The sequence below is a fragment of the Miniopterus schreibersii genome (assembly GCF_964146895.1).
Source record: "Miniopterus schreibersii genome assembly, chromosome: 2".
Taxonomy (NCBI): domain Eukaryota; kingdom Metazoa; phylum Chordata; class Mammalia; order Chiroptera; family Miniopteridae; genus Miniopterus; species Miniopterus schreibersii.
The window spans coordinates 79,712,618-79,727,096 of record NC_138102.1 but is presented as its reverse complement, the minus strand read 5'-3'; the positions used below and the strand labels follow the sequence as shown (position 1 = coordinate 79,727,096).

Below are 14,479 nucleotides of genomic sequence, written 5' to 3'. Positions count from 1 at the left end.
AAACAGATATTTTCTCACAGTGAAAGGTATTTTCATTAACCAAGTTATCTCCACATTTTTGGAAGTATGTTATCAGAGTCTTAAAAAAGAACAGGCTTCTTGAGGGAACTAAGCTCCCTGACACTTGTCTTAGCAATTTTTTTTTTTTTTCACATGACACAAAAGCACAAGCAACAAAGTCAAAAATCAATAAATGGGACTACATCAGACTAAAAAGCTTCTGCACAGTAAAAACAACAACCAACCAAAAAAATGAAAAGGCAACTTATGAAATGGGAGAAAACGTTTGCAAATCATATGTTGATAAGGGATTAATGCTCAAAATATATAAAGAACTCATACAACTCAATAATCAAAAAAACAATCTGATTAAAAAATGAGCAGAGGAACTTAAACATTTTTCCAAAGAAGACATCCAAATGGCCAACAGGTAGATGAAAAGATGTACAGCATCACTAATAATTACAGAAATGCAAATCAAAACAATAGCAAAATATCACTTCATACTTCATAACTGTTGGCATGGTTATCATCAAGAAGACAAGATATAAGTATTGGTGAGGTTGTGGAGAAAAGGGAAAGTTTGTGCACTATTGGTGGGAATGGAAATTGGTGTAGCAACTATGGAAACGGGATAGTTTCCTCAAAAAAATTAACAGTATAAATACTATATGATCCAGCAATAGACAAGGTGTAGAAATAACCTAACTGGTATCTGTAAATGGATGAATGGATAAAGAATGGATACACACACATACATTGAAATATTATTCAACTATGAGAAAGGAAAAACTCCTGTTGTTTGCTACAACATAGAAAGACATGGAGGGCATTATGCTTAGTGAGGTAAGTCAGACAGAGAAAGACAAATACTGTATGACATCACTTATATGTGGAATCTAAAAAAGCCAAACCCATAGAAACAGAGTCTATAATGGTGATTATCAGGTGCTGAAGGTTGGGTGGGGGAAATGGGGAGATGTTGGACAAAAGGTAAAACCTTATAATTAGAAGATGGATAACTTCTGGAGATCTAATGTACAACATTGTGATTATAATCAATAACACTGTATTATATACTTCAAAGTTGCTAAGAGACTAGATCTTAAATGTTTACATCACAAAATAAAATGATACTATTTCATCATTTAAAATGCAGCTCCATCCTGTGCAGAAACTTTTTAGTTTGATGTAGTCCCATCTGGAAACAGCCCAAGTGCCCATTAATAGATGAGTGGATAAAAAGGCTGTGGGACAGTTACACACATGGAATACTATGCAGCTGTAAAGAAGGATCCCTTACCCTTTGGGACAGTATGGATGGAACTGGAGAATATTATGCTAATGAAATAAGTCTGGCAGAGAAAGACAAATATCACATGACTTCACTTATATGTAGAACCTAAAAAATGTAATAAACTTATGAACAAAATAGATTCAGTGACATAGAAGAATGGAACAGACTGACTAATCTCAGAGGAAAGATGGGGGTGCGGGAGTGAGAGATTAACCAAAGAATTTATATACATATATGCATAATCCATGGACACAGACAATAGTGTGATGAAAGCCTGGGGCAGGTTGTGGGTGCAGGGTGGAAGGGGTCAATGAGGAAAACGGAAGACATCTGTAATATTTTCAACAATAAAGATAAGTTTTAAAAAAATAAAACAAAATGCAGCTCCATACAAGGCTTAGGAGGCTGGTGCCATAAGTGTGACTTCACATCAGCACCCCACTGACAACGCCACTACCATGGAGGACTTGAAGTAGTGCAGCAACAGAGAGGAATTCACAGAGGGATCCAAGATCACCACCAGCAAGAATCAGCAGCAGGATGGCAAAATGCTTATTGGAGGCCTGAGCTGGGATACAAGCAAGAAAGGACTGATAATATTTGTCTCAACTTGGGGAAGTTGTAGACTGCACAAATGAAATAGATGCTGTCACCAGAAGATCCAGAGGATTTGGATTTGTGCTTTCCAAAGTGCTGCTAGTGTTCATAAAGTTTTGGAATTGAAGCAACACTAACTGGATGACAAAGTGATAGATACTAAAAGCGCCAAAGCTTTAAAAGGGAAGAAATCCTCCGAAAAAGGTTTTTGTGGGTGAGTTGAGCCCAGATACTCCTGAAGGACAAATTAAAGAATATTTGGAGACTTTGGAGAAATTGAAAATATTGAATAAATATTGGATAAAAAAACAAATGAAAGAAAAGGTTTTTGTTTTACCACATCTACAGATGAAGAGACATTAAAAATTTGTTAGAAAGCAGATATTATTGAATTGGTTCTGGACAATGTAAAATCAAAGGTTCATAACCTGCCCTGGTGGGTGTGCCTCAGTTGGTTGGGCATAGGTCTGTGCATGGAAGGGTTGCTAGTTCAATTCCCAGTCAGAGCACATGCCCTGGTTGTGGACTAGATCCCTGATCCCTGGTATGGGGTGTGCAGGACACAGCCGATGGATGTATCAATGTCACATCAATGTTTCTTTCTCTCCTCCTCTCCTCTTTCTCTAAAAATCAGTAAAAATATGTTTTAAAAGTTGTGTACTCCAAAAAAGCATATAAACAGCAATAGCAAGAACATAAAGGAGGAAGAGTTGCTGCAGATGGTGAAGAAGGTGGTACTAGGGGTAGTGGCCAAGGTCAGGGTCAAAACTAGAACCAACGATTAAATAACTATTATGATCAAGGATATAGAGATTACAGTAGTGCCTATGGTGGTGATCAAAACCATAGTGGCCATGGAGGCTATGACCGTACTCAGTATAATTATGGGAACTATGGATAGGGACAGGGATATACAGTGGCCAACAGAGCACCTACAGCAAGGCTTCTCGAGGGGGTGGCAATCACCAAAAAATTACCAGTCACACTAAAGGCAGGCTTTGGAGAAAACAGCAGGACTTCATTGCAGGCCCTGTGTCACACCAACCATGTCAATCTGGGGCTCACACATTTTGGGCAGAGCACAAAGAACACACAGAAACTGCTGTCCTGTGGTATGGTCTCTTCAAACTTCATATACCAGCATAAAGATTAAAGTGGTAAACTTCAAAAAAGTGAAATGATAATTAAGTGACATGATGGAGATGTTAGCTGAATGTGGTGGTAACCAAACCATGCAACCACTGTGGAAACCAGTATGGAGTTACCTCAAAAAATTAAAAACTGTAAGTAGAAGGAAAAAATAATAAAGATCAGAGAAGAAATAAATGACTTAGAGACTAAAAAAACAATACAAAAGATCAGTGAAACCAAGAGCTGGTTCTTTGAAAAGATAAACAAGATTGATGAACCTTTAGCCAGACTCATCAAGAAACAAAGAGAGAAGACCCAAATAAACAAAATCAGAAACGAAAAAGGTGAAATAACAACTGACTCAACAGAAATACAAAGGATTGTAAGAAAATACTATGAACAACTCTACTCCACCAAGATGGACATCCTGCATGAAATGGATAAATTCCTAGAAAAATATAACCTTCCAAAACTCAATCAGTAAGAGTCAGAAAGTCTAAATAGACCAATAACTGCTAAAGAAGTTGAAGCAGTAATCAAAGGGCTCCCAGTACACAAAAGCCCTGGCCTGGATGGCTTCACAGGGGAGTTTTACCAAACATTCAAAGAAGAATTAACACTTATTCTCCTCAAAATATTTCAAAAAAATCCAAGAGGAAGGAACACTTTTAAACTCTTTTTATGAGGCCAACATTAGCCTAAATCTAAAACCAGATAAAGACACTACAAAGAAAGAGAATTACAGGCCAATATCCCTGATGAACATAGATGCTAAAATCCTCAACAAAATATTAGCAAATCAGATCCAGCAATATATTAAAAAGATCATACACCATGACCAAGTGGATTTATCCCAGGGATGCAAAGCTGGTACAATATTTGCAAATCAATAAATATGATACGTCACATAAACAAATTGAAAGACAAAAATCACATGATCATATCAATAGATGCATAAAAAACATTTGACAAAATCCAACATCCATTTTTGATAAAAACTCTCAGCAAAGTGGGAATAGAGGGATCATACCTCAACATAATAAAGTCCATATATGACAAACCTACAGCCAACATCATACTCAATGGGCAAAAACTAAAACCATTTCCCCTAAGGACAGGAATAAGACAGGGGAGTCCACTTTTACAAATCTTATTTAACATAGTATTGTAAGTCCTAACCACAGCGATCAGACAAGAAAACATAAAAGGCATCCAAATTGGAAAGGAAGAAACAAAACTGTCATTACTTTCAGAGGACATGATATTGTAGTTAGAGAATCCTAATGACTCCACCAAAAAACTACTAGATTTAATAAATGAATTCAGCAAGGTAGCAGGATACAAAATTAACATCCAGAAATGGATGGCATTTTTATACACCAATAATGAACTCTCAGAAAGAGAAACTAAAAAAAAATCCCATTTACCATTGTAAATAAAAAAAGAAGATAACTAGGAATAAACTTAACCAAAGATGTAAAAGACCTTAACTCGGAAAACTACAGGAAACTGTAAAAAGAAGTAGAGGAAGATCTAAACAAATGGAAAAATATACCATGCTCATGGATTGGAAGAATTAACTTCATTAAAATGTCCATATTACCCAAAGCAATCTATAAATTCAATGTAATCCTTATTAAAATACCAATAGCATATTTCACAGATCTAGAACAAACACTTTGAAAATTTATATGGAACCAAAAAACACCCTGAATAGCCATGGTAATCTTGAGAAAGAAAAACAAAGTTGGAGGGATCACAATACCAGATATCAAGTTATACTACAAAGCCAGTGTAATCAAAACCACTTGGTACTGACACAAGAACAGACATATAGATCAGTGGAACAGAACAGGGAACCCAGAAATTGACCATGCCATTATGGTCAATTAATATTTGATAAAGGGAGCAAGAACATACCATGGAGTAAAGACAGTCTTTTCAATAAATGGTGTTGGGAAAATTGGACAGATACATACAAAAAAATGAAACTAGACCAACAACTTACACCATACACAAAAGTAAATTCAAAATGGATAAAAGACTTAAACATAAGACATGAAACCATAAAAATCCTAGAGGAAAACATAGGCAGCAAAATCTCAGACATCTCTCATAGCAATATGTTTGCTGAAACATCTCCTGGGGCAAGAGAAACTAAGGAGAAAATAAACAAATGGGACTGAATTAAAATAAAAAGCTTCTGTACAGCAAAAGAAACCATCAACAAAACAAAAAGGGAGCTCACTGTATGGGAGAACATATTGGCCAATGACACATCTGATAAAGGACTAATATCCAAAATATATAAGGAACTCATACAACTTAACAAAAGGAAGACAAACAATCCAATTAAAAAATGGGTAAAGGACCTAAATAAACACTTCTCCAAAGAGGACATACAAATGACTAAGAGACATATGAAAAAATGTTCAACATCACTAATTATCAGAGAGATGCAAATTAAAACCACAATGAGGTATCATTTCACACCTGTCAGAATGGCTACCATCAGCAAATCAACGAACTACGAGTGCTTATGGGGGTGTGGAGAAAAGAGAACCCTAGTACACTGTTGGTGGGAATGCAGACTGTTGCGGCCTCTATGGAAAGCAGTATGGACTTTACTCAAAAGATTAAAAATTGACCTGCCATTTGACCCAGTGATCCCACTTCTAGGAATATATCCTAAGGAACCCCAAACACCAGTCACAAAGAACTTATGCACCCGTATGTTCATAGCAGGGCAATTTACAATAGCTAAGGTCTGGAAACAGCCCAAGTGCCCATCAGTAGATGAGTGGATAAAAAAGCTGTGGCACATTTACATCATGGAATACTATGCAGCTGTAAAGAGGAAGGATCTTTTAGCCTTTGGCACAGCATGGAGGGAGCTAGAAAGTATTATGCTAAGTGAAATAAGCCAGTCAGAGAGAGACAAGTACCACATGACCTCACTTATATGTGGAATATAATAAACAAAATAAACTGATGAACAAAGTGGATCCAGAGACATAGAAGCATGGAACAGACTGGGGGATCTCAGAGGGAAGGCGAGGAGGGGGTATGAGTGGGGAGAGATTATTCGAAGAACATATGTTTACAAGTATAACCCATGGACAGACATTGGTATGGGGAAAGCCTGGGGGTGGGATGGATGTGGGGTGGAGGGGATCAGTGGGGATAAAATGGGGACACCTGTAATATTCTCAAAAATAAAGAAACTTAAAAAATAAATAAATAAAAATTTAAATTAAATTAAATTATTTTTTAAAAAATATATCTTTATTGATTTCAGAGAGAGGAATGGAGAGGGAGAGAGAGAGATAGAAACATCAATGATGAGAGAGTCATTGATCGGCTGCCTCCTGCATGCCCCTGACTGGGGATCGAGCCCGCAACCCGGGCATGTGCCCTGATTGAGAATCGAACCCCGATCGCCTGGATCATAGGTGGACGCTCAACCGTTGAGCCACACCAGGCTGGGCTAAATTAAATTTTTAAAAAATTAAAAACTGGACACAGACAATAGTATAGGGAAGGCTTGGGGAAGCGCAGGGGTTGGGTGGAGGGGGTGCAAAAAGGAAGAAAATAGGAGACACCTGTAATACTGTCAATAATAAAAATATTAAAAATGAAGCTGCCTTATGACCCAGTGATTTCTTTTCTGAGTATTTATCCAAAGAAACCTGAAACATTAATTCAAAGGAATATATGCACCCCTACGTTTTGCAGCATTATTTACAATAGCCAAGATTTGGAAGCAGCCCAAGTGCCCATCAGTAGGTGAGTAGATAAAAAAGAGGTGGTACATTTAAACAATGGAATACTACTCACCAGAAAAAAGAAGGAAATCTTACCTTTGCAACAGCATATTGACCTGGAGAGTATTATGCTAAGCAAAATAAGCCAGTCAGAAGTAGACATGTACCATTTGATTTTACTTATATGTGGAATCCAATGAACAAAAAAAACTAACAAACAAAATAGAATAGATGCGTAGATACATAGATGAGACTGACAGCTGTCAGAGGGTTGGGGCGTTGAGGAGCTGGGTAAAAAAGGTGAAGGGATTAAGCAAAGAAAAACAAAAAAATACTCATAGACACAGACAACAAGGGTGTGGGAGGAGGTAAAACAGAGTAAAAAGGGGATAATTGGTGACGGAGGAGACTTAACTATGGGTGATGAACACACAATACAATATACAGATGACGTGTCATAGAATTGTACACTGAAACCTATGTAATTTTATTAACCAATATCACCCTAACATATTCAGTAGAAATAAAAAATAAAACAATTGCAATGTACAAATGTATCAAGTCAACACACTGTGCACCTTAAACTGATTTAATGTTATATGTCAATTATATCTAAAAAAAAAAAAATCCCATAAAAGAACAAGGATACTGAAGAACAGATGATGAAAAGCTGCTGTTACTTGGCAGTTAATTATACTCCACCCACCTGGATCGGTAGGTTTCATTTGTTTGGTTAATCCTGGATTTTCCACTTATTGAAGTTCTCAGTTTCCTTCCTAGACTTCTATTTTTAAAATGGGTATAAGACTTGGTAATCATTTTGCTGACCCTTTGGTAATATGAAGCTTACAGGAGTAGCAGAAGGTATCAACCTGAAATACAAGAAACATTAAGTTAGTAGGTTGAGCTGAGTCTGGGAAGATAGAGGGATGAACTCAGAACTTGTCTGAGGACAATATCTGGCCTGATTGTGGGGCTTAGATGAAATAATAAGAATGTGGTACTTGCCAACTAAGCATTTGCATTAAATACTCTAACATGGGCACTCTTCCAATTTAAATTTCCTTCCTTCCTTCCTTCCTTCCTTCCTTCCTTCCTTCCTTCCTTCCTTCCTTCCTTCCTTCCTTCCTTCCTTCCTTCCTTCTTCTTCCTTCGCTTTCAAAAATTAGTTGTGCTAAGTGTCTGGTGACACATCGGTGACCACAACAAATGTGATCCCTTTGTAATGAAAGTTATAAGATGATGGGAGGCAAAAGTCAAACAATTTCATAAAGTAGTTTCACTACAATTACAATAAGTTACATAAAAGCTTACAATGAAAGTGAATGACAGAGTTACCTGTCATTTGAAGAATCATGGAAAGCTTCCTCAGAAAATGACATTTCAACACAATCTGAAGAATAACGACTGCTTTCCTAAATACTTTGTAAAAAGCTTAGAATTTTCTATGTCCTCAACATTTTTCACCTTTTATTCTTCAACTTGAAATGGTTCATTTAGAAGTAGAGTGGGAAAATCATGCTTATTGGTCTGAGTATATAGTTTTAACTTTTGTTTCAGACTTCTTTGCACCTAGAAGGGAGCTGTTGAGAGCATGTACACACACACGCACATGCATTTTTTAAAGCTATACAGTACCCTCATATTTTGAACTTAACCATGATCTCCATGATTACTATTATGTTGTCCCTGCATCTTAGGAAGTGCTCTGATTATTATAAATAATTATAGTCAACAGAACGCCCTCTGACCATGCTTCTTCTTTGATTTTCTTCAAGTATCCAGTATGGCCTCTGAAGGTGAAAGAGGGTTGAAATTGAAAAGGGTAATGTAAAGAACTTCAACTTTGGTGCTTTTTATTTTAACAAAAAAATTAAAACAAATACAAAATGTTGGTATATCTTTATATTTTTGTTAATCCTCATTGAGGATATTTTTTCCATTGCTTTTCACAGAGAGTGGGAACGAGGGAGGGGGTGAGACTGAGCAAGAGAAACATACCCTTGACAGGGATTCAAACCTGAGACCCTCCGGTGCAAAGGCTGATGCTCTAACCATTTAGACACACTGGCCAGAGTAAAATGTTGCTGTATTTTAAATTCAGAGTATAGGTTTCATGGATGTTTGTCATATTATCTTTTCTATGATACTTTTAAAAATCTAGGACATGTGATTTGAAATCCTGCAATTATTTCATTTGTTAATTAATTAACACATACAACAAAGGTTATCAAGTACCTATGACATACCTGGGTTTGTTCTAAGAAGTGTAATGTGAAGAAAGCACTCTGTCCATGTACACTAAGAGTTCACTTTTAATTGAGATTGAATGACAGATCCATTTATGGAGTGTTTAAAAGTGGCTTGCCTATTTACATCTTGATGAACATAAATGCCTTTCCTACTTATCTCCTCTTCCTCTCTCCCATCTTCCTTTCCAAGTTCACTGCAATGGTAATTCATTTGTTCTAAAATATCAAGTCTTCATAAAGTGTTTGAGTAGACACATTCCATGAAATAAGAGTGTTAAGTATTTTGCCAAATAAAAAAACTTGGGAGACCTTAAGGCCAAAGATGCTGTGTCTTAGTTCAGTTTCTAAATTGGGTTAGCATAACTGAAATGTTTTTGGAAAAATTATGAGAACTTTTTAAAAAAATTCTTGTCTCAGCTTATCACGGTTTCTTAAATAGGAGCTATTCTCCTTACAGCAAATATTAAAAAAAGATTCTGCCAACATCAACTGGCCCAAACAGTGAGTATGATGTTAAAACTACAAATTTGAGCGTCATGCATACTCAACCATGTTTACTGTGACTCTGAATGGTTAAGAACTTACAGGGATGATTACCTGCTAACCTTTTGATAACTAATCAGTGACATGAGACTAGAGGAATCTCATTCAGGCAACAAGTTGGCAAATGCTGCCTTCATACTATTAAATTGGTCTTTAGCAGTATTTCTATTATACAACTTGAAGCAGTCCCCCAAAACATATTCAGCTAAGCCTTGACCAAATGGTATTAAAGGGCTCTTTTTTGAGACCACATAATTCCTTCTGTATTCAAACTCATATACTCATACTTTTCATAATGAAGACCAAGAAAGCAATAGCCAACAAGGCATAAATGACTGAAAGCAAGAGGTTTCTTGAGTTTTGTGCCATTATTTTGAATTCAGTAACAGGAATCATATTGTGCATGTATTGTCGCCATGGTTATGAATAAGCTAATACATTAACAAATTAGTCCCTGATTTTTAATTTTTATATTATTTCAAAGTTTGTCTCATTTATAAATATATCAACTGATGTGCTCATAAGTTATGGAAACAAAATACTCTCTTCTTAATCTATTCTGGAACCTTGAGTAACAATATGGTAGGGAAAAAAACTGAACAATGGAAATGAGGGGCCTGAATCCTGGCTGAATTCAGAGTACTACTTTGCTTTTTACTGTGATGTTTTCCCTATGAAGAATATATAATATGGGGAATACTATAGATTAAATAATGGAGTTCACCTACCTATCCTAATGCATTTAGTAGCTGAATATGAAAAGGAAATGGGCTTCTATGGAATATCTATTCCCTTCAATCCACTTCAATGTTCTGTTCTCCAGCAAAGATGGGCTTGTAATTTCAATTTCATAAAAATACAGTTGGAAGCTCTGGGCACAGGACATCTTCTCTGAAACACAGTTCAACACATCTTTACTAAAGTCCTTTCCTCTTCAATCATTATGAGGATGAAGAACAAGTAATTTTTGCCCAAGTTCCTCTTTTGAAGTCTTAGTTCTTACCTTGGCAAGCTTATATTCTGTTAGGAGTCCAGTCCTCTGAGCAGTCACACTCCCACACAGACACATGTAATCACCTCGGAGGAGGCTTGTGCCTGCAAATGACAAGACATCATGGGGTAAATTGGCAACCATGTAAAAAAAGACGCAACATAGTCTCCACCTACCAGTCAGGTTCATCAGAATGAAAAACAATGGAGAGAATGAAGATCATTCAGTTGAACATGATCCCTTTTGAGCAATCTCTAATCAGTTCAAGGACACCTCCTCTTCACCCCTCCTCTCCCCTCCATCATCTGTCTGCATCTGTGTAGCTCTGAGCAAAGCATTAAGAATACTTTGACAAGGGTGTCATTTTAATCTGAATGTCTCAAAATGATTAGGGAGAAAAAAGTTTTCTTTTGCCTTCAACTCCAAAATAGAAATGATCTGAGGAGAAAAAAAAGTTTTCCAAGGAGATCTACTTTTGATGCCGAGTCTTATAAGACTGCCCTGTTCATGGAGATAATTTGAGGGTAGGAGAGAGGGTGTGGCATTTGTCATCATTCATTAGGGAAGGATTTGTCAAACCCGCCCAATGGAGGCTAATTTCTCCCTGCTTACAAAAAAGTCAAGGGAAACTATTTTGGAATTGTAGTTGGAAGTTTGATTAAGTCTCTGTCCATATTATGTATGTAATCTTGCACACCCCTTTAACATATAGGAGTCTATTTTTATGTGTAAAGTAGAGATAATACCTAAATTAGGGTAATGTGAATAACAAATGAGGTAATGTATGTGAAAATGCTTCTTACAGTGCTAACTTATATGGGTAGACAATAATATTTGAAGTGAAAAAGAAAGAGTTTAACACCTGCAATAGTGGGAGCTTAACCTTGCATTACCATTAGGGTGAGAGGCAGTCCTTAGATGGGGGTAACATGCATTCAACCCTACATTCTGTATATGCTCCAGATGTGCACATCCATTTCTCAAGCCAGGTAGGCCTTGAGCTTGAGTGGAGGAGGGAAGAGTTGCATTAGGGATTCCACCCACACTCTCTCTTTGGGTGCTTTCCTCTTTGAGGCCTCCCACTCCCACTGCTGCAGCAGTGAGCTCCTATAGCATTGGCTTGCAGATGACACAGGCTTTCCTCAATCATAATTACCTTGGAAACTCTGTCAATGTGTTTCTATTCCCAAGAGTTATGGCTGTATGCATTTGGTTGACATTTTCTTATATTGTATCTATAGGCTCTCTTTCAATCTTTCTCTGTATTGCAATGTATTTGTTATAAAATGGTTTATTTTTTCTGCAGAGCTTCCTATATTCTGGATTTGGATACTTGCATTCCCATGTTTTATCCTTTTCCTATAAATTGGTAGCTAGATCCAGAGGCTTATTAGATTCAGGTTGGATGTTTTGTTAAGAATATGCACCTCTATGTTCATACCAACGTTATTTACAATAGCCAAGATCTGGAAACAGCCCAAGTGCCCATCAGTAGATGAGTGGATAAAAAAGCTGTGGTACATTTACACCATGGAATACTATGCAGCTGTAAAAAGGAAGGATCTCTTACCTTTTGAGACAGCATGGAGGGACCTGGAGAGTATTATGCCAAGTAAAATAAGCCAGACAGAGAAAGACAAGTATCACATGACTCACTTTTATGTGGAATCTAATGAAAAAAATAAACTGATGAACAAAATAGACTCAGAGAGATTGAAGCATGCAACAGACTGATGTGTATGAGGGGGAGGATTAGCCAAAGAACATATTCATATATGCATAGCCCATGGACACAGATAATGGTGTGGTGAAGGCCTGCAGAAGGGGCAGGAAGAGGGTAGAGGGGGTCAGTGCAAGGGGGAAAGGGACATCTGTAAAACTTTCAACAATAAAGATAAATTAAGAAGTAAGGGAAAAAAGAATACCTTACAGATGATGCTGTATTTTCTGCTGCATCTTCAAGAGGCATATATTCTGTGGCTATTTCTCTTTTTGGTGACACTGAGATTGATCAATGGGTTGGAGCATGGTCAGCTTGATTCATTCTTTATAAAGTTTATCTAATGATTTTAAAAGTCACTAATGATTGCTACTAGGCCCATTATTTCATTAGGGTTTGCAAAACACTAATATTCTAATTCTATCACTTCGTTTTTACTTATTGGCTGAAATTATTTTATAAGAAAAAGCTTGTAATTATGAAGCATATGATTACCCTTACGTATAACAAGGGTATGAAAGACTATATAAATGTTTACAAGTTTCACTTTACCAGTTTTCAGAGTAATGAGTTTCCTAATATTCTTCAATGGTGACCAATGATGTTATTACAGTTTTTGTTTCTTAGTGTAATTATGAATGCATAGATTTTCACATACTTAATATATTTCAACACATGGTTACTCTCCTTTTTAACATTCATTCTTTGCCAGTGGAACTGTCTACAGGTTGGCTAGTCAATCTTTTTAACAGGACCCCAGTAACCTTGAATAACTTCCTTGTTTTCTCAACACAACAAAATGTTCCTGATTCATCTCGAATGTTTTCTGGCCCAGATCTGCAATTAGCCATTCCTCCGAGCAAATCTGCCTTATTTTATAGGGAAATGACATTTAGAGACCATAGTCTGGATGTTAGAGATGGTCAGTATAACCAGGTTTATTACTGTTTCTTGGCATTTCTAATAGACAGAAGTAGAAAATGCATTTTATATTTAGAGAATAAAATATGAGTTTATTAAAAAATTTCCAAATGAAATTCATGATTCTGTGATGTTAACTTCTTTTATTTTATACTTATGTATTATTTCTTTTATGCTGAACATTGTGTTTCCTAAATATAATAGCTTCACAACAAATGCAACGTTTTACTATTGACATGACTCTTAAAAATAGTTTAAAACTGCCTTGTAATTCTTCTTGAACTTAAGATATATTGCAACTATAGATGTACTGTGAAGTTATAATGTTTTAATTTCACTTGAAATGGTCTCTGTGACTAAGTCAATAACTCAATATACATAGATTCATTTTTTAATTTAGATTTTGTTTTAGGGACTGCTTTATAAATTTAATTTTGCCTTATAATTTTATATCAGTAAACTATAGTGTTGTCAGTCATTTTATTTACTTATAGTTCTTCAGACTGTATTTTATTTTTTAATATTTTCTTTAAAAGTTCTTCAAATTTTAGAGATACTTACACTTTATGATATAAGTTGCAAATATTTTATTTTATAGTCATTGAGGTTTTTACTATGTTCTGGTGGTTTTATCACACAATAGCTTTTTAAAAAGTAATCCAGTTTACTATTTTCCTTTACTGCGTCTGGGTATTGAATTATAATCTGTAAACTTTTTCTCATTCCAAGTTAAAAGTAATTTACATAGATTTTCTTCTAGAAGTTGTATAGCTGGGATTACATTTAGCTTCTTGATTAATTTTTAAATTTATTCTGGTGTATGGTATGAGGTATGGATCCAATTTTATCCTATTTTTATGCAGTTATCTTAGGAGTGCTTAAGAAGTACACGATTTCCCGGGATTTGAGATGCCACATCTACCATATACTAAATTTTACTTGCATTGAATTTATTTCCAAATTTTCTATTTTATCTATTTGTCTCTTCACAGGCTAATACCATGTTCTTTTAGTTATAATATTTATATATGTTTTAGTATTGGATACAGTTAGATTCCCACCTCAAAATTCTTTTATGTGGTTTTTCTGTTGCCATTACTACTTTTTTTTATCCTTTCAAATAAATTTATTATTAATTTTATCTAGTTTAAGAAAAAAACTATCTTTTTTAATTTTTTTATTCAAAATATTACAGATGTCCCTTTTTCTCCTCACTGACAACTGTCACCCGCCCCACTTTCTTCCCCAGTGCTTCAACAAACT

General features: G+C 35.8%; 1 pseudogene across 1 annotated transcript; it reads left to right on the top strand.

Moving 5' to 3' along the window:
• The first annotated feature begins 1,845 nt into the window (after window positions 1-1,845).
• On the top strand, window positions 1,846-2,883 carry LOC308552452 (heterogeneous nuclear ribonucleoprotein D-like pseudogene; annotated as a pseudogene). The gene is made up of 2 exons: window positions 1,846-2,313; window positions 2,548-2,883. The product of its transcript is annotated as a heterogeneous nuclear ribonucleoprotein D-like pseudogene (transcript).
• Window positions 2,884-14,479: the final 11,596 nt, after the last annotated feature.